The sequence below is a fragment of the Canis lupus genome, chromosome 35, assembly GCF_003254725.2.
Source record: "Canis lupus dingo isolate Sandy chromosome 35, ASM325472v2, whole genome shotgun sequence".
Classification (NCBI taxonomy): Eukaryota; Metazoa; Chordata; class Mammalia; order Carnivora; family Canidae; genus Canis; species Canis lupus.
The window spans coordinates 19195471-19216404 of NC_064277.1; the positions used below are offsets into that span (position 1 = coordinate 19195471).

At 39.9% G+C, this 20934-nt stretch overlaps 2 long non-coding RNA genes across 2 annotated transcripts; one reads left to right on the forward strand and one right to left on the reverse strand.

The window, feature by feature from the left end:
- Positions 1 to 462: 462 nt before the first annotated feature.
- On the reverse strand, positions 463 to 6671 carry LOC112657476 (uncharacterized). The gene is made up of 3 exons (XR_003135048.3): positions 6392 to 6671; positions 5039 to 5072; positions 463 to 4654 (listed from the first exon to the last, which is right to left on the reverse strand). It is a non-coding gene; the product is annotated as an uncharacterized LOC112657476 (long non-coding RNA).
- A 65-nt stretch (positions 6672 to 6736) lies between these two features.
- Positions 6737 to 19185, forward strand: LOC112659769 (uncharacterized). The gene is made up of 3 exons (XR_003136496.3): positions 6737 to 6863; positions 16577 to 17866; positions 18992 to 19185. It is a non-coding gene; the product is annotated as an uncharacterized LOC112659769 (long non-coding RNA).
- The last annotated feature ends 1749 nt before the right edge of the window (positions 19186 to 20934 follow it).

The window sequence follows — 20934 nt, forward strand, 5'->3', positions numbered from 1 at the left end:
GTGTGGATAGACCACATTTTGTCTATTCACTCATCAGTTAATGAAAGTTCAGCTTTTTCTACCTTTTGGCTGTTGGAATGCCAGGTACTCTTTTAATTGATTTATATGAGTACTCTGTGTTTTCTCAAAGCCTACATTGCTGGCTAATATAAGTATCTGTTATTTCTCTACTTCTAGAATGTAAGCTCAATGAGGAGGGGCACTTCATATTGCCCATGGTTGTGTCCCACTGCCTAAAATAGTGACTGGCACATAATAAGCACCTAAAACATATTTGAATGAGTTACTCCTATTTTGCAAATGAGCCTGGGGTTTAAAAATGTTTAAAAAAACAAAACCAAAAAAAAAAAAAAAAAAAAAACCAAACAAACAAAAAGAGCCCAAAGACAACACAGTGTTGAAATGAGCTCAAAGTCTTCATCTGTGCTGTCCTCAACTTCCCCATTTTGTACCTAGTACATTTTTCTTTTTCCTTTTTCTTTTTTTCTTTTTTATCTTTCTGCATTTAATCTTCTTGAGCTCTGCCTAGAATCTCATTTTCCCAGTGTGGTTGTCTGATTTGTTACCCACATAGCTGTTGTCCTACCTAGGGATCTCCACATTTGCTCAGCAGGTATTCTGTAGTCAAGCCAGTGATAAGAGCTGAACAAAATAATGCAGAGATGTATTCCTTCTTCCAGGTAAACTACTGGAGATGGGGGATGGTGGGAATCTAGCAAATGAAACAAGAATTGCCCATATACAAAAGCAGTTGAAAAATGTACACAACACAATTGAATCAATCATGTAGGGCTGATTCCTTTAAAAAAAGAAAATATAGGGCTGGGATATCTAAATATAATTCAGAACTCTGCCCAAATATTGTTTTACCTTTTTCTTTGTTAAGTTTTTCCATGCCCAGTGTGGAGCCCAGCATGAGGCTTGAACTCAAAACACTGAGATCAAGACCTGAGCTGAAATCAAGAGTCAGGATCAACTGAGCCACTCAGGTGACCCTAAATATAGTTTTAGAGATGGGCTGTACTCGAGAGAATTTAGAAGTCAGTCTCAGTAATATTAAGAGATAAAAAATAATAGAAAAGTGCATCGCATTCACTCAGTGTCCATTAGAAGAAATCATTAATTCATTTAGTCACTGAAGGAGACCGCAATAACTGTATGCCAGGCACTGTTGTAGTTTCTGAACTCCAAACAGAAAAAGGCACAGTTCCTATCAGTAAGAGGAAGCTTATAGTCTAGTTGGGTGAGAAACAAGCCTTAGCTGGAAGTAAATACTGAAAGCCAGATCTTCAATAAGAGATTTTTCTTTCTGAAGCCATATTTGGAGGACTTGGAAGGACAGATGAATAGAGACAGGAACAGAAATGGAGGGAGGATGTAGCCTTACTACCAAAGAGCTTTACAAAATGGGAGATCCTAATCAGGTGGTGTGGGGGCAATTCCCAGTCCTGGACCTAGGCATCCAGGTGCAGGAATAGTTGCAGATTTCCCATGTGAGTAGATTTCCCATTCTCAAACGTGAATACAACAACGGATTCATTTTCTAGGATCTCAGGAACTAGGGAGCCTTTATCTAGACCAGGACAGCAACCTTGATATCATGAAGGAAGACGAGGAGTGTAAATGGTAGGCCATGCATCGGGCTATTTAGTGAGAATTCCTACACTGGCTCTTGAGAATGAATCAGCCAGGAGTCCATCAGAAGTTAAAAGAACTAACATTTGTAACGGCAAGTTGGGGTGATCCATAGAATGCACAAAGAAGGCTTTGCATTGTGCCCTTAAATCTAGGACTTAAAGGTTGAAAGACAAATGGAGCAATTTATTATAATATTCTGAAATGTTTCTAATACTAGGAATTACAATTATGCTTTTTGTGTGTGTGAGGAACACTATCCAAAAGTTCTGGAGTTCCTTCTGATGAAGTACCTGAGAAGTGCTATGGGAAACATAAGGGACAAAGCCCCATGTTATCAGTGATGAGCCTCAGGAACAAAACTGCAAAGTCCAGCTGTGCTTCTGTCGGGAGGTTTCGGGACTTGGGTATATACTGTATAATGGAATAAGTGGAATTACATCCTGGAGGAAAAGGAGGCTGTGTCTTCTTTTTCCAACATCACCTTCAGGGACTGACTGCATGCAAGTCAGGAACACAGAAAAATGGGAATTAGAACCCAGGGAATTAAGAGAAACAAAGCAAACCATTAATCAAGTCCTAGTGTTTCAATCAGACAAAGCTATGTCAACTGGTAATGATGATAAAATCCCGGAATTTGAGCTGGAAGGCAACCTTATAACAAGGAACTGGTTTCATCAAATGACAGTACAGCAAGCAATTTTTTTCATCAGGAAAAAAAAATTCTCTAGAATCCTAGGCCAAGGCTCTATTGGCTCTATCCCTGGGGTTTAGTTCCTGTATGCAGCATGCGCATCAGAAACCTACCTCTTACTAGTTTTAGCCCTGGAACCATAGCCTGGCTGTCATGGTTAATTCATCATTTTGAATTAACATAGCTTCTGGAAGTTTCCCATCCAGATTGTCCACTAGCACTCTAATTCATCCTACTCTTCCACACCACATTTCCTAAGTGCATGTTCCTAAATAGGATGTTCTTTTACCCCCTGGAAAGACTCAGACATCTCTTCCTGTGGAGACCACTTCAGCTTCAGAAGCCTTTAAGACAGTTTTTCGAAATAATCAAAGTCAGATGCACTTGCCTCAGCTGAAGCCTTAACTATACTCATCCCAAAATCATCCTCAGCATTGTGCAGGCCTTTATAGTTTACAGAGTATTTTCATATGCCCCATCTGTTCTTCTAAAGCCATTCATAACTAATGGCAACAACTGCAGAAGGAACTAATCAATCTAAAAATGACAGAGCGATATGTGGGCAGTGATGTAAACTGAGGAAAAAAAGCATTTAGCTTTAAGCCATACTGTGGGATCCCAAAGAGCAATAAAGAACATTGCAGTTTCACAGGAGGGACCTGAAATAATGACATCAGTAAATAAAAACTAAACCATGCCAACAAAGAGATCATGTTTAAGTGGGTTAGGGCTGAGAATAGAGGCTGGATGTGTTTAGAAATGGGAGGCAGGAGACCCAAGGTGCTTGAAAAGAGTCACTACTAAATTCTGTCCTTGACAAGAAACCAAGAAATGAGTGTCTCCTTGGTCAAAGAGAAGATACTGTCATTGTCGACTCCAAGTTTGGGTATCTGTCAAGGGGATAAAATGAAGACAAGGGGAGGCACAGGGCTGTCACAAAAGAAAGGGGAAAGTAGAGAGTATAGAAAACAATTCCCTTACCTGGTCTGGGGAAGGAGATAAACCAGCAAGTAGAGACCATAATTAGTCATGAGGGTAAAATAAAGAACTGGATAGGACTTCCACCCTAGCAACATGGCAGATTAGATAACCAGGAAACCCTCCTTTTATAAAACTGTGAGATTGCACAGGAAAAAAAAATTATTTTATCATTTTGCTGAGATTACAGGAAAGTCCGAATGACCAAAAGAATAAAAAACTTTATTTACAAAAATGGGAGGAGCATGCACATGGGGAAGCCAGGTATGCCCGAAGACAGTTACCCATTTAATTGCCAATACTGATGCTGGAATTAAGGGGGAAAAAGTCTTGGGTCAACAGAGAAAGACTGAAGAATTGGACCTGAGACTCTCAGATTAAGTCAGAGAAATTGAAAGAAGGCTCTCATGCTCCAGGTGACAGTCATCTCCTGGTTTACAGCAGAATGAAACCCTCTCTGGACAGACCCTTAACGTAGGATCACAGGCTTGATCTACTAAATCTGAGCTCACAATCAAAGATCATCAAATACATAAGGAAATGAACCAGCATCAGTGGCAGAAGCAGCAATATCCGATTTAGACCTCATAAGATTCATACAACAGAATTATCAGATACAGAATATAAAATGAAAATACATGAAATGCCTCATGCAATGAAAGATGGTATCACAAAAATGAGTAAGCAATAAGAGATGATCAAAACCTGCCGTATAGATCAGAAAAAGAATAAAATACCATGCTAGAAATTTTAAATAAAATTGTTGAAGAAAAGGGGAAAAATGATGACTAAATCAGCAAATTAGATGTGGCTAAGGAGGTCATAGTAAACTGGAAAGTAAATCTAACACAATTACTGAGAATGTAGCACAGAGAGAAAAGGAGATTAAAAATATAAAGAAATATTAAGAGACAGGGAGCAGGGATTGGATTTTTTTTTCCTCTGGATAGAGCCAGATAATAAATGTTTGGGGCATTGTGGGTCTTAAGGTCTCTGTCAAAACTATTCAAATTGCCTGTGCAGCATGAAAGCACCCATAAGCAGCGTATAAATAAATGAGCATGGCTGTATTCCAATAAAATTTAATGATGAGTCCTAAAACTTGATATTCATGTAATTTTTTCTAGTTATAAAATAATAGTCTCTTTTGGTTCTTTTCAACCATTTAAAAAGTGCAAAATGTTTTCAGCTCACAGTTGTACAAAAGAAGGTGGTAGGTGGTTTCTGGTCCAACATGTAAAGAGTGCAGAAGTTGTCTCTCCTGTCCTCACAGGAAGAATGTGAAAATCAACAATTGTCCTTAGATTCCTCAGACTTGATATCCAGAACAACCCCTTACCCTGAAAACTGGACAGAAAGGTAAATACAGAGAATCACAGGATACCCAGAGCAGAAATGACCACTGGAACTAGCAAATAGTATGAAAACTTAAAAGTCGATTGACTAATTGTTGGGATCTGAGCATTGAGATAGAATCCCCTGAGGACCCAGTCTTTGGAGGACCCCTCCCAGTTTTTCCTTCAGGAGCCCCATCAGGTTCTCAGGGTGAAAATCTGAAAATATTTCCCTCATGCTTCTAGCAGGAGGAGAGGGAAACTAGCTATTTTGTAGTATTCCCAGAGCATTCTGGTCTCCTTAACAAATGCCTGCTCTCAAGGAAAACGATTTTGCCAGATCTTAACCAACATGGATTTGGTCAGAGCCTAAATGATATGGGGGGAGAGGACATACCCAGTTCCAGCCACTTCTAGTCTTCCTGTCACACCTAAGGGGTAGAAAAAAAAGAACAAACATGCAACACAACAACAACAATACTTGAGATTCTTGTGGAGGTCTCAGTCAGAGGCACATAAACAATAAGATACAATCATAGGATTATTGGGGGCTTTCCATCTACCACACCTGACTACCACATCAATAGTACTGTGTATAATAATAGGGAACTACAACGATAAGACCTGTAAATCTCAGACTCTAAAAGGGAAGAAGTCTCTAGTAAAAATCTGAAGACAGCAGGAAAGACAAAAACAAGGACACAAGAGGAAATTTTAGCCACTGACACCGCAGCTACACCAAATAACACACACAGCCGATAGCAGATAAACATAAAACTTCACACTAAAGTCCTATCTACCTCACTTCTTTTTATCCTATACATAATGTCTGACTTCTGGCAAAAAAAAAAAAATTATGAGGCATGCTAAAAGACAAAAAACAAATTTTGAAGAGACAAAGCAAGCATCAGAAACAAACTCATGTATGATAGAGATTTGAGAATTACAAGACTAAGATTTTAAAATAACTGTGATTAAGATGCTAAAGACCTTATTTTTTAAAAGATTTTATTAATTTATTCATGAGAGACACAAAGAGAGAGAGAGGCAGAGACACAGGCAGAGGGAGAAGCAGGCTCCATGCAGGGAGCCCGATGTGGGACTCGATCCCGGGACTCCAGGATCACAACCTGAGCCAAAGGCAGACGCCCAACCACTGAGCCACCCAGGCATCCCAAGACACTAAGGACTTTAATGGGAAAAGTGGGCTTTATACAAAAATAGATGGACAATGTAAGCAGAGAGTTGGAAAATCTAAGAAAGAATCAAAAGGAAATGCTAGAAGGGGCCCTGGGTAGCTCAGTTGGTTAAGTGTCTGCCATTAGCTCAGGTGAGGATCCTGGGATGGAGCCCCTGCTGGGTAGGAAGCCTGCCGCTCCCTTGTCCGCTGCCCCCACCCATTCATGCTCTCTCTCTCAAATAAATAAATAAAATATATTTTAAAAAAGGAAATTCTAGAAATTAAAAACATTAAAACAGAAATGAAGTATGTCTTTGATGGACTCATTAGTAGATTAGACATGGTTGAGGAAAGAATCACTGAAATTGAAGATATGTCACTAGAGACTTCCCAAGCTGAAAAACAAAACCAAAAAAAGAAAGAAAAAGGAACAGACTATCCTAGAACAGCAGGAGAACGTAAAAAAGCTGTATTATGTACTCGATAAGAACACTAGAAGGAGGAAAAAGAGAGAATGGAGGAGAAGAAAAATTCTAACCAATAATGGCTGAAGTGAATATAACACTGTACCTTAATTATATTAAGATGAGAGCTTTCCAAAAGTAATGACAAACACCAAACCATGATCCAGGAAATTCACAGGACACCAAGGAGGATAAAAGTATACCTAGGTATACCTAAGTATATCATATTCAAACTGCAGAAAATAAAAAACAAAGAGGAAATCTTCAAAGAAGCTGGAGAGGAGACACCTTATTTGTAGAAGAAGGGTAAGTATTACATAAGACTTTTCAGAAACCATGCTAGCAAGATGAGAATAACATGAAATATTTAAAGTGTTGAAAGAAAAAAAGACTAGCAACCTAGAATTCTATATCCAGAATATTCTATATTCTGGAATATTCTATATTCTAGAATTGTTGCCAGCTGACCTATCTTACAAAAACTGGTAAAAGTTCTTCAGAAATAAGATGAAGTATACAGGTCAGAAACTCAGATCTAAAGTAAGAAAGGAAGAGTATCAGAGAAGGAATAAATGAGGGTAAAATATTTTATTTTTCTTATTCATAATTGAGCTAATGGGTAATGGTTTGTTCAAAAATTATCTTTTTTAAAAATTTATTTATTTATTCATGAAAAACACGGAGAGACAGAGGCAGAGGGAGAAGCAGGCTTCCACAGGGAGCCCAATGTAGGACTCGATCCCAGATCCTGGGGTCATGCCATGAGCTGAAGGCAGATGCTCAACTGCTGACCCACCCAGGAGTCCCACTTTGTTCAAAATTATAGGGGGGAGGAGCAAGATGGCGGAAGAGTAGGGTCCCCAAATCACCTGTCTCCACCAAACTACCTAGAAAACCTTCAAATTATCCTGAAAATCTATGAATTCGGCCTGAGATTTAAAGAGAGACCAGCTGGAATGCTGCAGTGAGAAGAGTTCGCGCTTCTATCAAGGTAGGAAGACGGGGAAAAAGAAGTAAAGAAACAAAGGCCTCCAAGGGGGAGGGGCCCACGAGGAGCCGGGCTGAGGCCGGGGCGAGTGTCCCCAGGACAGGAGAGCCCCGTCCCGGAGACGCAGGAGCTGCACCGACCTTCCTGGGGGAAAGGGGCTCGCGGGGAGTTGGAGCAGGACCCAGGAGGGCGGGGATGCCCTCGGGCTCCCGGGGACAGTAACAGCAACTGCGCGCCCAGGAGAGTGCGCCGAGCTCCCTAAGGGCTGCAGCGCGCACGGCGGGACCCGGCGGGACCCGGAGCAGCTGAAGGGGCTCGGGCGGCGGCTCCGCGGAGGGGGTTGCGCGGCCCGGGAGCGCGAATCCACCAGCGCAGGCTCCGGAGCACAGGGCGCCGGGACACAGCCCAGGATCCGGCCTCCCCCGGGACAGGCAGAGGCCGGGAGGGCCCAGGACAGCAAGGACGCTCCTGCCCCAGCTGAGCACATCAGCGGCCCCGCCCCGGAGCCTCCAGGCCCTGCAGACGGAGTTCCTGCCGGAGCTGAATCCGGTTTCCAGAGCTGCCCCGCCACTGGGGCTGTTCCTCCTGCGGCCTCACGGGGTAAACAACCCCCACTGAGCCCTGCACCAGGCAGGGGCACAGCAGCTCCCCCAACTGCTAACACCTGAAAATCAGCACAACAGGCCCCTCCCCCAGAACACCAGCTAGACGGACAACTTCCAGGAGAAGCCAAGGGACTCAAAGTACACAGAATCAGAAGATACTCCCCGGTGGTTCTTTTTTTGTTTGTTTGTTTTTGTTTTTGTTTTTGTTTCTGTTTTGTTTTGCTTTTTGATTTGTTTCCTTCCCCCACCCCCTTTTTTTCTCCTTTCTTTTTCTTTCTCTTTTTCTTCTTTTTTTTTTTTTTCGTTTTTTTTTTCTTTTTCTTCCCCTTTTTTTTTCTCTTTCTCTTTTCTTTCCTTCTTTCTCTCCTCTCTTTTTCTCTTTTTCCCAATACAACTTGCTTTTGGCCACTCTGCACTGAGCAAAATGACTAGAAGGAAAACCTCACCTCAAAAGAAAGAATCAGAAACAGTCCTCTCTCCCACAGAGTTACAAAATCTGGATTACAATTCAATGTCAGAAAGCCAATTCAGAAGCACTATTATACAGCTACTGGTGGCTCTAGAAAAAAGTATAAAGGACTCAAGAGACTTCATGACTGCAGAATTTAGAGCTAATCAGGCAGAAATTAAAAATCAATTGAATGAGATGCAATCCAAACTAGAAGTCCTAACGACGAGGGTTAACGAGGCGGAAGAACGAGTGAGTGACCTAGAAGACAAGTTGATAGCAAAGAGGGAAACTGAGGAAAAAAGAGACAAACAATTAAAAGACCATGAAGATAGATTAAGGGAAATAAACGACAGCCTGAGGAAGAAAAACCTACGTTTAATTGGGGTTCCCGAGGGCGCCGAAAGGGACAGAGGGCCAGAATATGTATTTGAACAAATTCTAGCTGAAAACTTTCCTAATCTGGGAAGGGAAACAGGCATTCAGATCCAGGAAATAGAGAGATCCCCCCCTAAAATCAATAAAAACCGTTCAACACCTCGACATTTAATTGTGAAGCTTGCAAATTCCAAAGATAAGGAGAAGATCCTTAAAGCAGCAAGAGACAAGAAATCCCTGACTTTTATGGGGAGGAGTATTAGGGTAACAGCAGACCTCTCCACAGAGACCTGGCAGGCCAGAAAGGGCTGGCAGGATATATTCAGGGTTCTAAATGAGAAGAACATGCAACCAAGAATACTTTATCCAGCAAGGCTCTCATTCAAAATGGAAGGAGAGATAAAGAGCTTCCAAGACAGGCAGCAACTAAAAGAATATGTGACCTCCAAACCAGCTCTGCAAGAAATTTTAAGGGGGCCTCTTAAAATTCCCCTTTAAGAAGAAGTTCAGTGGAACAGTCCACAAAAACAAAGACTGAATAGATATCATGATGACACTAAACTCATATCTGTCAATAGTAACTCTGAATGTGAACGGGCTTAATGACCCCATCAAAAGGCACAGGGTTTCAGACTGGATAAAAAAGCAGGACCCATCTATTTGCTGTCTACAAGAGACTCATTTTAGACAGAAGGACACCTACAGCCTGAAAATAAAAGGTTGGAGAACCATTTACCATTCGAATGGTCCTCAAAAGAAAGCAGGGGTAGCCATCCTTATATCAGATAAACTAAAATTTACCCCAAAGACTGTACTGAGAGATGAAGAGGGACACTATATCATACTTAAAGGATCTATTCAACAAGAGGACTTAACAATCCTCAATATATATGCTCCGAATGTGGGAGCTGCCAAATATATAAATCAATTATTAACCAAAGTGAAGAAATACTTAGATAATAATACACTTATACTTGGTGACTTCAATCTAGCTCTTTCTATACTCGATAGGTCTTCTAAGCAAAACATCTCCAAAGAAACGAGAGCTTTAAATGATACACTGGACCAGATGGATTTCACAGATATCTACAGAACTTTACATCCAAACTCAACTGAATACACATTCTTCTCAAGCGCACATGGAACTTTCTCCAGAATAGACCACATATTGGGTCACAAATCGGGTCTGAACCGATACCAAAAGATTGGGATTGTCCCCTGCATATTCTCGGACCATAATGCCTTGAAATTAGAACTAAATCACAACAAGAAGTTTGGAAGGACCTCAAACACATGGAGGTTAAGGACCATCCTGCTAAAAGATAAAAGGGTCAACCAGGAAATTAAGGAAGAATTAAAAAGATTCATGGAAACTAATGAGAATGAAGATACAACCGTTCAAAATCTTTGGGATGCAGCAAAAGCAGTCCTAAGGGGGAAATACATCGCAATACAAGCATCCATTCAAAAACTGGAAAGAACTCAAATACAAAAGCTAACCTTACACATAAAGGAGCTAGAGAAAAAACAGCAAATAGATCCTACACCCAAGAGAAGAAGGGAGTTAATAAAGATTCGAGCAGAACTCAACGAAATCGAGACCAGAAGAACTGTGGAACAGATCAACAGAACCAGGAGTTGGTTCTTTGAAAGAATTAATAAGATAGATAAACCATTAGCCAGCCTTATTAAAAAGAAGAGAGAGAAGACTCAAATTAATAAAATCATGAATGAGAAAGGAGAGATCACTACCAACACCAAGGAAATACAAACGATTTTAAAAACATATTATGAACAGCTATACGCCAATAAATTAGGCAATCTAGAAGAAATGGACGCATTCCTGGAAAGCCACAAACTACCAAAACTGGAACAGGAAGAAATAGAAAACCTGAACAGGCCAATAACCAGGGAGGAAATTGAAGCAGTCATCAAAAACCTCCCAAGACACAAGAGTCCAGGGCCAGATGGCTTCCCAGGAGAATTTTATCAAACGTTTAAAGAAGAAATCATACCTATTCTCCTAAAGCTGTTTGGAAAGATAGAAAGAGATGGAGTACTTCCAAATTCGTTCTATGAGGCCAGCATCACCTTAATTCCAAAGCCAGACAAAGACCCCGCCAAAAAGGAGAATTACAGACCAATATCCCTGATGAACATGGATGCAAAAATTCTCAACAAGATACTGGCCAATAGGATCCAACAGTACATTAAGAAAATTATTCACCATGACCAAGTAGGATTTATCCCTGGGACACAAGGCTGGTTCAACACCCGTAAAACAATCAATGTGATTCATCATATCAGCAAGAGAAAAACCAAGAACCATATGATCCTCTCATTGGATGCAGAGAAAGCATTTGACAAAATACAGCATCCATTCCTGATCAAAACTCTTCAGAGTGTAGGGATAGAGGGAACATTCCTCGACATCTTAAAAGCCATCTATGAAAAGCCCACAGCAAATATCATTCTCAATGGGGAAGCACTGGGAGCCTTTCCCCTAAGATCAGGAACAAGACAGGGATGTCCACTCTCACCACTGCTATTCAACATAGTACTGGAAGTCCTAGCCTCAGCAATCAGACAACAAAAAGACATTAAAGGCATTCAAATTGGCAAAGAAGAAGTCAAACTCTCTCTCTTCGCTGATGACATGATACTCTACATAGAAAACCCAAAAGTCTCCACCCCAAGATTGCTAGAACTCATACAGCAATTCGGTAGCGTGGCAGGATACAAAATCAATGCCCAGAAGTCAGTGGCATTTCTATACACTAACAATGAGACTGAAGAAAGAGAAATTAAGGAGTCAATCCCATTTACAATTGCACCCAAAAGCATAAGATACCTAGGAATAAACCTCACCAAAGATGTAAAGGATCTATACCCTCAAAACTATAGAACACTTCTGAAAGAAATTGAGGAAGACACAAAGAGATGGAAAAATATTCCATGCTCATGGATTGGCAGAATTAATATTGTGAAAATGTCAATGTTACCCAGGGCAATATACACGTTTAATGCAATCCCTATCAAAATACCATGGACTTTCTTCAGAGAGTTAGAACAAATTATTTTAAGATTTGTGTGGAATCAGAAAAGACCCCGAATAGCCAGGGGAATTTTAAAAAAGAAAACCATATCTGGGGGCATCACAATGCCAGATTTCAGGTTGTACTACAAAGCTGTGGTCATCAAGACAGTGTGGTACTGGCACAAAAACAGACACATAGATCAATGGAACAGAATAGAGAATCCAGAAGTGGACCCTCAACTTTATGGGCAACTAATATTCGATAAAGGAGGAAAGACTATCCATTGGAAGAAAGACAGTCTCTTCAATAAATGGTGCTGGGAAAATTGGACATCCACATGCAGAAGAATGAAACTAGACCACTCTCTTTCACCATACACAAAGATAAACTCAAAATGGATGAAAGATCTAAATGTGAGACAAGATTCCATCAAAATCCTAGAGAAGAACACAGGCAACACCCTTTTTGAACTCGGCCATAGTAACTTCTTGCAAGGTACATCCACGAAGGCAAAAGAAACAAAAGCAAAAATGAACTATTGGGACTTCATCAAGATAAGAAGCTTTTGCACAGCAAAGGATACAGTCAACAAAACTCAAAGACAACCTACAGAATGGGAGAAGATATTTGCAAATGACATATCAGATAAAGGGCTAGTTTCCAAGATCTATAAAGAACTTATTAAACTCAACACCAAAGAAACAAACAATCCAATCATGAAATGGGCAAAAGACATGAACAGAAATCTCACAGAGGAAGACATAGACATGGCCAACATGCATATGAGAAAATGCTCTGCATCACTTGCCATCAGGGAAATACAAATCAAAACTACAATGAGATACCACCTCACACCAGTGAGAATGGGGAAAATTAACAAGGCAGGAAACAACAAATGTTGGAGAGGATGCGGAGAAAAGGGAACCCTCTTACACTGTTGGTGGGAATGTGAACTGGTGCAGCCACTCTGGAAAACTGTGTGGAGGTTCCTCAAACAGTTAAAAATATACCTGCCCTACGACCCAGCAATTGCACTGTTGGGGATTTACCCCAAAGATACAAATGCAATGAAACGCCGGGACACCTGCACCCCGATGTTTCTAGCAGCAATGGCCACTATAGCCAAACTGTGGAAGGAGCCTCGGTGTCCAACGAAAGATGAATGGATAAAGAAGATGTGGTTTATGTATACAATGGAATATTACTCAGCTATTAGAAATGACAAATACCCACCATTTGCTTCAACGTGGATGGAACTGGAGGGTATTATGCTGAGTGAAGTAAGTCAGTCAGAGAAGGACAAACATTATATGTTCTCATTCTTTTGGGGAATATAAATAATAGTGAAAGGGAAAATAAGGGAAGGGAGAAGAAATGTGTGGGAAATATCAGAAAGGGAGACAGAACGTAAAGACTGCTAACTCTGGGAAACGAACTAGGGGTGGTAGAAGGGGAGGAGGGCGGGGGGTGGAAGTGAATGGGTGACGGGCACTGGGTATTCTGTATGTTAGTAAATTGAACACCAATAAAAAAAAAAATAGGAAAAAAAAAAAAAAAAAAAGAAAAAAAAAAAAACAAAATTATAACAGCCACAATATATTGGATGATTATAGCTTATGGATAAGTGAAATGAATGACAGCAATGTTATAAAGGATGGGAGGGAAGAATTGGAATACTATGTTATAAGATACTTGTACTACATGTGAAGCAAAATAGTGTTATCTGAAAATGGACTTAGTAAATGAGAACCCTATGGCAACCACTAAATTTTTTTTATAGAGAAGTACAAATGATATACTAACAGAGGAGCAAAAAATATAATTACACAAAATGCCCAATTAAAACCAGAGAAGAGGGATGTCTGGGTAGCTCAGTGGTTGAGCATCTGCCTTCAGCTCAGGGAATGATCCCAGTCCAGGGATCGAGTCCCACATCAGGCTCCCTGTGAGGAGCCTGCTTCTCCCTCTGCCTATGTCTCTGCCTCTGTCTCTCTCTGTGTCTCTGATGAATAAATAAATAAAATCTTTTAAAAATAAAAAATAAATAAAACCAGAGAGGAGAAAAAAGTGAAAGACAAAAGAAAAAAAAGTAATAAGGGCAACAGACAATAGTAATGAATATGGTAGATAATGATTCAACTATTATCAACAAACACTTGAAGTGTCAATGGTTTAAATACATCAATTAAAAGACAGAGACTGTCAGAGTGGATTAAAAAATGAGACTCATGTGTTATCTATAAGAAATCCTCTTTAAATATAAAGACATAGATTAAAGTAAGGACACAAAAAAAGATATACCATGTTAACACTGATCAAGACAAAGCAAAAGTAGCTCTATCAATTTCAGACAGAGCAGGCCTCAAATAAAGATGGTTATTTGGGATAGAGAAGACCATTGCATAATGATAAAGAGGTCAATACTCCAAGAAATATAACAATCTTTACTATGTATGTGCCTAACAGCATAGTGTCCAAATATGTGAGGCAAAAACTGATAGAATTGCAAGGAGAGGTAGACAACCCACTATTGTAGTTGGAGACTCCACTACCACTGTATCACTATTTGACAAATCCAGCAGGCCAAACATCAGTAGGACACAGCTGAACTCAATAGAACCATCAATAAACTAGATCTAATGGACACCTATAGAAAATCTCATCTAACAACAGCAAGCCCACATGGAACATTCACTAAGATAGACTACTTCCTGGGCTACTTAAAAAAATGTATAAGAATAGAAATCAGACAAAGTATGTTCTCAGACCACAGTAAAATTAAGGTAGAAATCAATAACAGAAAGAGAAGTAAAAAAAAAAACCCTCCAAATATATAGAGATTATACACCACATTTCTAAATAACATGCAAATCAAAGAAATCTCAAAAGAAATTTTTAAATATTTGGAAATAAATGAAAGTGAAAATGCAATTTACCAAAATTTTTGGTTTCAGGGAAAGCAGTTCTTAAAGGGTAATTTATAGCATTGTATGGATATATTAGAAAAGAAGAAAGATCAAAAATCAATAATCTAAGTTTCCAACCTTAGGAACCTAGAAAAGGAGAGCAAATTAAATACAAAGTAAGCATAAGAAAAGAAATAATAAAAAGTAGAGCTGAAAACAGTGAAACTTAAAACAAAAACTCAATAGAGAAATCAATAAAAATAAAAGCAGTTTCTTTGAAAAGATCAATAAAATTGAAATGCTTTCAGGCAAATTAACTTAGAAAAAAAGGGGGATAATAATACAAATTCGGAAAACTCTATCTATTGAAGATATTGAATCAATAATTAGTAACTTTCTAAAACAGAAAGTGACAGGCACAGAGGGTTCATCAAATGTTCTACCAAACATTTAAGAAATAAATTAGGGCAGCCCGGGTGGCTCAGCGGTTTGGCGCTGACTTCAACCCAGGGCCTGATCCTGGGACCCAGGATTGAGTTCCATGTCGGGCTCCCTGCATGGAGCCTGCTTCTCCCTCTGCCTGTGTCTCTGACTCTCTCTCTCTCTGTCTCTCATGAATAAATAAGTCTTCAAAAAAAAGGTTAAGAAATAAATTACACCAGTTGTAATCTACAATCTTTTCCAGACAATAGAAGCAGAGGGAATACTTTCCAACTCATTTTTGAGGCCTGCATTACCCTAAAACCAAAATCAGACAAAGACACTAGAAGAAGGGATGTTACCCATCACATCAACAAGTTAAGAAGAAAGAAGGGCAGCCCCGGTAGCTCCGCGGTTTAGCGTCGCCTTCAGCCCAGGGCATGATCCTGGAGGCCCGGGATCGAGTCCACGTCAGGCTCCCTGTATGGAGCCTGTTTCTCCCTCTGCCTGTGCCTCTGCACCCCCGCCCCCTCTCTAATAAATAAAAATAGTTTTTTTAAAAAAAGAAGAAAAAATGATATGATCATAATCAATAAATCTAGAAAGAATGTCTTTAAAAAATCTAACACGTACGGTGTAAAAAAAAAAAAAACTCTCAGAAAGTGAGAGATAGAGCAGAACTTCCTAAGCTTGATAAAGAACATCAACAAAAACCCTATAGCTAACATCTTACTTAATGGTGAAAAACCAGATGATTTTCCACTAAAATCAGAAGTGTGACGAGAATATTCCCTCTTATCACTCCTATACAACAACATATTAAAAGTCCTTGCTAATGAAATAAGACAAGAAAAGTGAATAAAAGGTATACTGGTTGGGAAGAAAGAAATATAATGATCTTTGTTTACAGAAACATGATTGTTTATGTGGAGAATCCCAAAGAATCAACCCAAAGAATCCCAAAGAATAAAACCTCCTAGAACTAATAAGTTATTATAGCAATAGTGCAGAAACCAAAGTTAGTATACAAACATCAATCAAGTTCCTAAAAAGCAGAAAAAATAATTGGAATTTCAAATTAAAAACACAACACTATTTGCATTAGTACCTCTCAAAAAAGGAAATACTTAGGTAAAACCCAAACAAAATATATTTCAGATCTACATGAAGAAGACTCAAACTTCTGATGAAAAAAAAAAAAATCAATGTATATAAATGGAGAGTTAGGCCAAGCTCATGGATATGAAGACTCAATACTGTTAGGATGTCAATTCTTCCCGGGGTTCCTGGGTGCCTCGGCTGGTTAAGGCATCTACCTTCAGCTCAGGTCATAATACTGGTGTCCTGGTATCAAGCCCCACATTGGGCTCCCCACTTAGTGGAGAGCCTGATTTTCCCTCTCCCTCTGCCTCTGCCCCTGTTTGTGCTCTCTCTGTCCCTCTGTCTCTCTCTCAAAAATAAATAAATTTTTTTTTAAAGATAACAGTTCTTCCCAATTTAATCCATAGATTCACCTCGATCCCAATTAAAATCCCAGCAAGTTATTTTGTGGATATCAACTAAAGTGAATATCTAAAGTTCATATGGAAAGAGAAAATTCCCAGCATAACCAAGACAATACTGAAGAACAAAGTGGGATAATTGACACTATCCAGCTTGGTGACATACTGTTATGCTATAGTAATCAAGTCAGTATGGCATGGGTGAAAAAATAGACAAATAGATCAGTGGAACAGAATAGAGGGCCCAGAAATAGATCCATGAAAACACGGTCAAGTGATCTTTGACAAAAGACCAAAAGCAACTCGATGGAGAAAAGACAATGTTTGCAGTAGATGGTGCAAGAATGACCAGACTCCCAAATGCAAAAAGAAAAAAATGAATCTAGACACGGCCTTCAGATCTTTCACAAAAATTAACTCAAAATGAATCATAGGCCTAAATATAAAATGCAAATCCATAAAATGTGAAGATGATATAGAAGAAAACCTAGGTCACCCGGAGTTCGGTGATGACTTTTGACTTGCAACAGCAAAAGCGTGATCCACGAAGACAATCTTGATAAATTGAACATAGTTTGATGCAACAGTACTGGTGCTTCATGCTTACTTTAAGTGGTGAATTCGTAGGTCTTATTTTACTACTAAGTATCAAAACTTGCATGCTACTACCTATCTTTTTATACGTAAAATTATTATACAATTTCAATTTTTTTTAAGGTTGGGCCCCAAGATGCCCAGTGTAGGGGATTGACAGATTCTTTGATGACAAACTGATCTTCAGAACACCAAATGTGATATGTCATTGCCCATCGTATTGCGAATTAATCCTAGAGGAATAATACACAACAGATTGAAGTCATCTTTTTTTTTTATTTTTTTACTTGCTGGGCACTGCAATAAAGGCCTCTGATAGAGAAACATCAAGAATTGGGTAGAACATGAGAAAGGCAAAGCTTTACAATTCATTTTTTTAAAGCCAAGAAATAAATCAGAAACCAAAACCAAAAACAAGACCAAAAACAAAACCACCAACTTAGAAGACAGCAAGGAGAGAGAAAAATTTAGTTTTACTGTACCAGGACTATAGAGTGCTGTGCTCAGCCCTTCTCTGAAGTTCTGATGTGTGCAGAGTCAGGCCCTGAGCCAAAGGCAGATGCTCAACCACTGAGCCACCCAGGCGTCCCCAGGAATTGCTCTTGATAAAAACTGGAGTTCCTCCAGACTACTGTCCAGCTATGTTCAGTCTCCTTCTCAAAGGCCTTGGGCACAACTTGCTCATGGATGGGTTACCAACAGGTAAGACACTGATAAGAACAGAAAGAGTTGAGGAGCAGGGATTTCCACTGCTACTGCGCTGAGGGCCCTGCAGCTTTCATAGTAATTATTTTTTAAAAGATTTATTTACTTTTTATTTTATTTTTTTAATGATAGTCACAGAGAGAGAGAGGCAGAGACACAGGCAGAGGGAGAAGCAGGCTCCATGCACCGGGAGCCCGATGTGGGATTCGATCCCAGGTCTCTAGGATCGCGCCCTGGGCCAAAGGCAGGCGCCAAACCCTGCGCCACCCAGGGATCCCCTTATTTACTTATTTTAGAGAGAGTGTGTGTGTGTGCATGAGCAGGGGCAAGGGGCAGAGGGAGAGGGAGACAAGCAGACTCCCCCCTGAGCAAGGAGCCCCACTGAGGGCTGGACTGGGGACCCTGATCAGGACCTGAGCGGAAATCAAGAGTGAGCTACTTAAAAGACTGAGCCACCTGGGTGCCCCACTTTCATAGTAATTTCATGAAAATACCAGAACTGGGGGAAAACTAGAGTAAGAAAGACCTTTCTGAGCCATTCTTGCTGCTTTATTTCTTCTTGCCCTGTTCCACCTCCAAATTGCATGGCTTACTTCCTAGCATCTCTACTTTCTCTTACTCCTTCCTTCTCTGAGGTCCCCTGTTTCTCAGGCTGTCACCACCTGTATGGCCTCAGCTTGGATGCACCCACCCCCCAGTGACCATCTTCCAAGCCCAAATCCCTCCCTACTGCCCAGTGTTAGCAGTTGGCATCTTGGTCCTGGCTATTCCCGTTCTTTCGCAGCACGCATTTCATGGAAGAACAGAGACAATAAAGCAATACTCTATTAAATATTTGTGGAGATACACACCCAACCCAGTTTAAAACCTTCCTAAAGGCTCTGCTCTTTTTTAATGCTATTTATTATACTTTGGGGTAAAATACATATAGCCCATATATACTTTTCATCTTTTAATTGTTAGCTTCTTAAATTAAAAATGACAAAGATACTCTCTCCATGGTAAAATTACCAAGATTTTTTTCTCCTGTTTCTTTTGGCAATTATTTGGCATAACTGAAATAGGTAGTGCTAACTTTATAATGAAATTCTACATTATTTATGAAGGCTTCTCTTGTTTTAGGATGACTATTTTCCTTACCAGGGAAAGGAGGTGACAGAAAAGAAAAGGAAATAGACACCATCCTCTGGCCTCTTCCTACCCCTAAAAGCTGCTACACCCAAAACTGCTTGCAGGACACTGAATGAACCTGAGGTGGAAAGCCTCAACTCTCAGAATTAAGTATAATAATAAAGCTTCTATTGCTTCAATTATCAAAAATAGAGTGGTTTCAATGTAACCTCCCAAACTTAATTATATAGCAGCATAATTAAGGAGTCTTTCTTTTTTTAAAATAAATTTATTTTTTATTGGTGTTCAATTTGCCAACTTACAGAATAACACCCGGTGCTCATCCCGTCAAATGCCCCCCTCAGTGCCCGTCACCCATTCACCTCCACCCCCCCCCGCCTCCTCCCCTTCCACCACCCCTAGTTCGTTTCCCAGAGTTAGGAGTCTTTCATGTTCTGTCTTAAGGAGACTTTCCAGACTGTTTGGGAAAATTCTAAGGCCAGCCATGCTTATTGCACAAATTCAGTTATCCTACAAAGACCTTTCTCCTGGCTCTGTCTTGGCTTTCAACAACTCTTTCTTACTTTGCCTCACTATTCAGCCCTGCCACCACTAGACAAAGAGCCTCTTCTAGAAGTTAATGTTTTTATTTATTTATTTTTAAAGATTTATCTATTTATTCATGAGAGACACAGAGAGGCAGAGACATAGGCAGAGGGAGAAGCAGGCCCTTTGCAGGAGCTTGATGTGGTACTCCATCCTAGATCCAGAGATCACGACCTGAGCCAAAGGCAGCCACCCAACCACTGAGCCACCCAGGCATCCCTAGAAGTCAATGGTTTTAAAAACCACAGGAAAAACAGCCTAAGTTTTAAGATGGTAGAAGAAGAGCATTTTAAGCTGGTTGAAAAAAAGAAAGTGCCTAGAGGTATTTTAACAACATATTGCAGCATTGAGCACTTGACTCACGTTATGCTTTGAAAGATAAGAGATTGATAGGTGCTGAATTTCTTCTAAAACTATAAACATGAATCCAATAATGGAAGGGATGTGGGGATCAGATCCTATGATGATTCTTAATATACACACTGCTCATTTTAGATCATGCAAATTGAAGTTGGTCTTTGCTCTATGAAAAGTATATCAAGAGTATTGCAAATGTTTGCTTCTTTTCTTTACTAATTCGTATTCTTTCCATACAGTCCTGTTAAATAAAATAAGCTGGAAAACAAATTAGTGAGGGGAACCCTTGTGCACTGCTGGTGGGAATGCAAATTGGTGCAGCTGCTATAGAAAACAGTATGGAGGTTCCTCAGACAATTAAAAATAGAACTACCATATGATCCAGCAATTCTACTTCTAGGTGTTTATCTGAAGGAAATGAAATAGCTATCTTAAGAATATGTACACATCCCTATGCTCACTGTAACATTATTCACAATAGCCAAGACATGGAAATACCTAAGAGTCAGTCCTTTGATGGATGAATAAATAAAGAAAATGTGATATATATTTAGCCATGAAAGTTATTCAGCCATAACAAAGAAGGAAATTCTGCAACCTGCAACACCATGGATGGAATTTGAGGGCATTTTGCTAAGTGAAATAAGTTAGAGAAAGACAAATATGGTATGATGTCACTTACATGTGGAATCTGAAAAAAACCAAACTCATAGACACAGAGATTGGTGATTGCCAGAAGTGGGAAGTGGGGAGGTGGGTGACATGGGTGAAGGTAGTATAGATTTCCAGTTATAAAGTAAATAAGTTCTGGAGATGTAATGTACAGCATGTTGACTATAGTTAAGTTGAAAAATAAACAAACAAAAAAAAATTAGAGAGGCAATTAAGAAGTGAAAAAGTATGGGGATCCCTGGGTGGTGCAGCGGTTTGGTGCCTGCCTTTGGCCCAGGGCGCAATCCTGGAGACCCGGGATCGAGTCCCACATCAGGCTC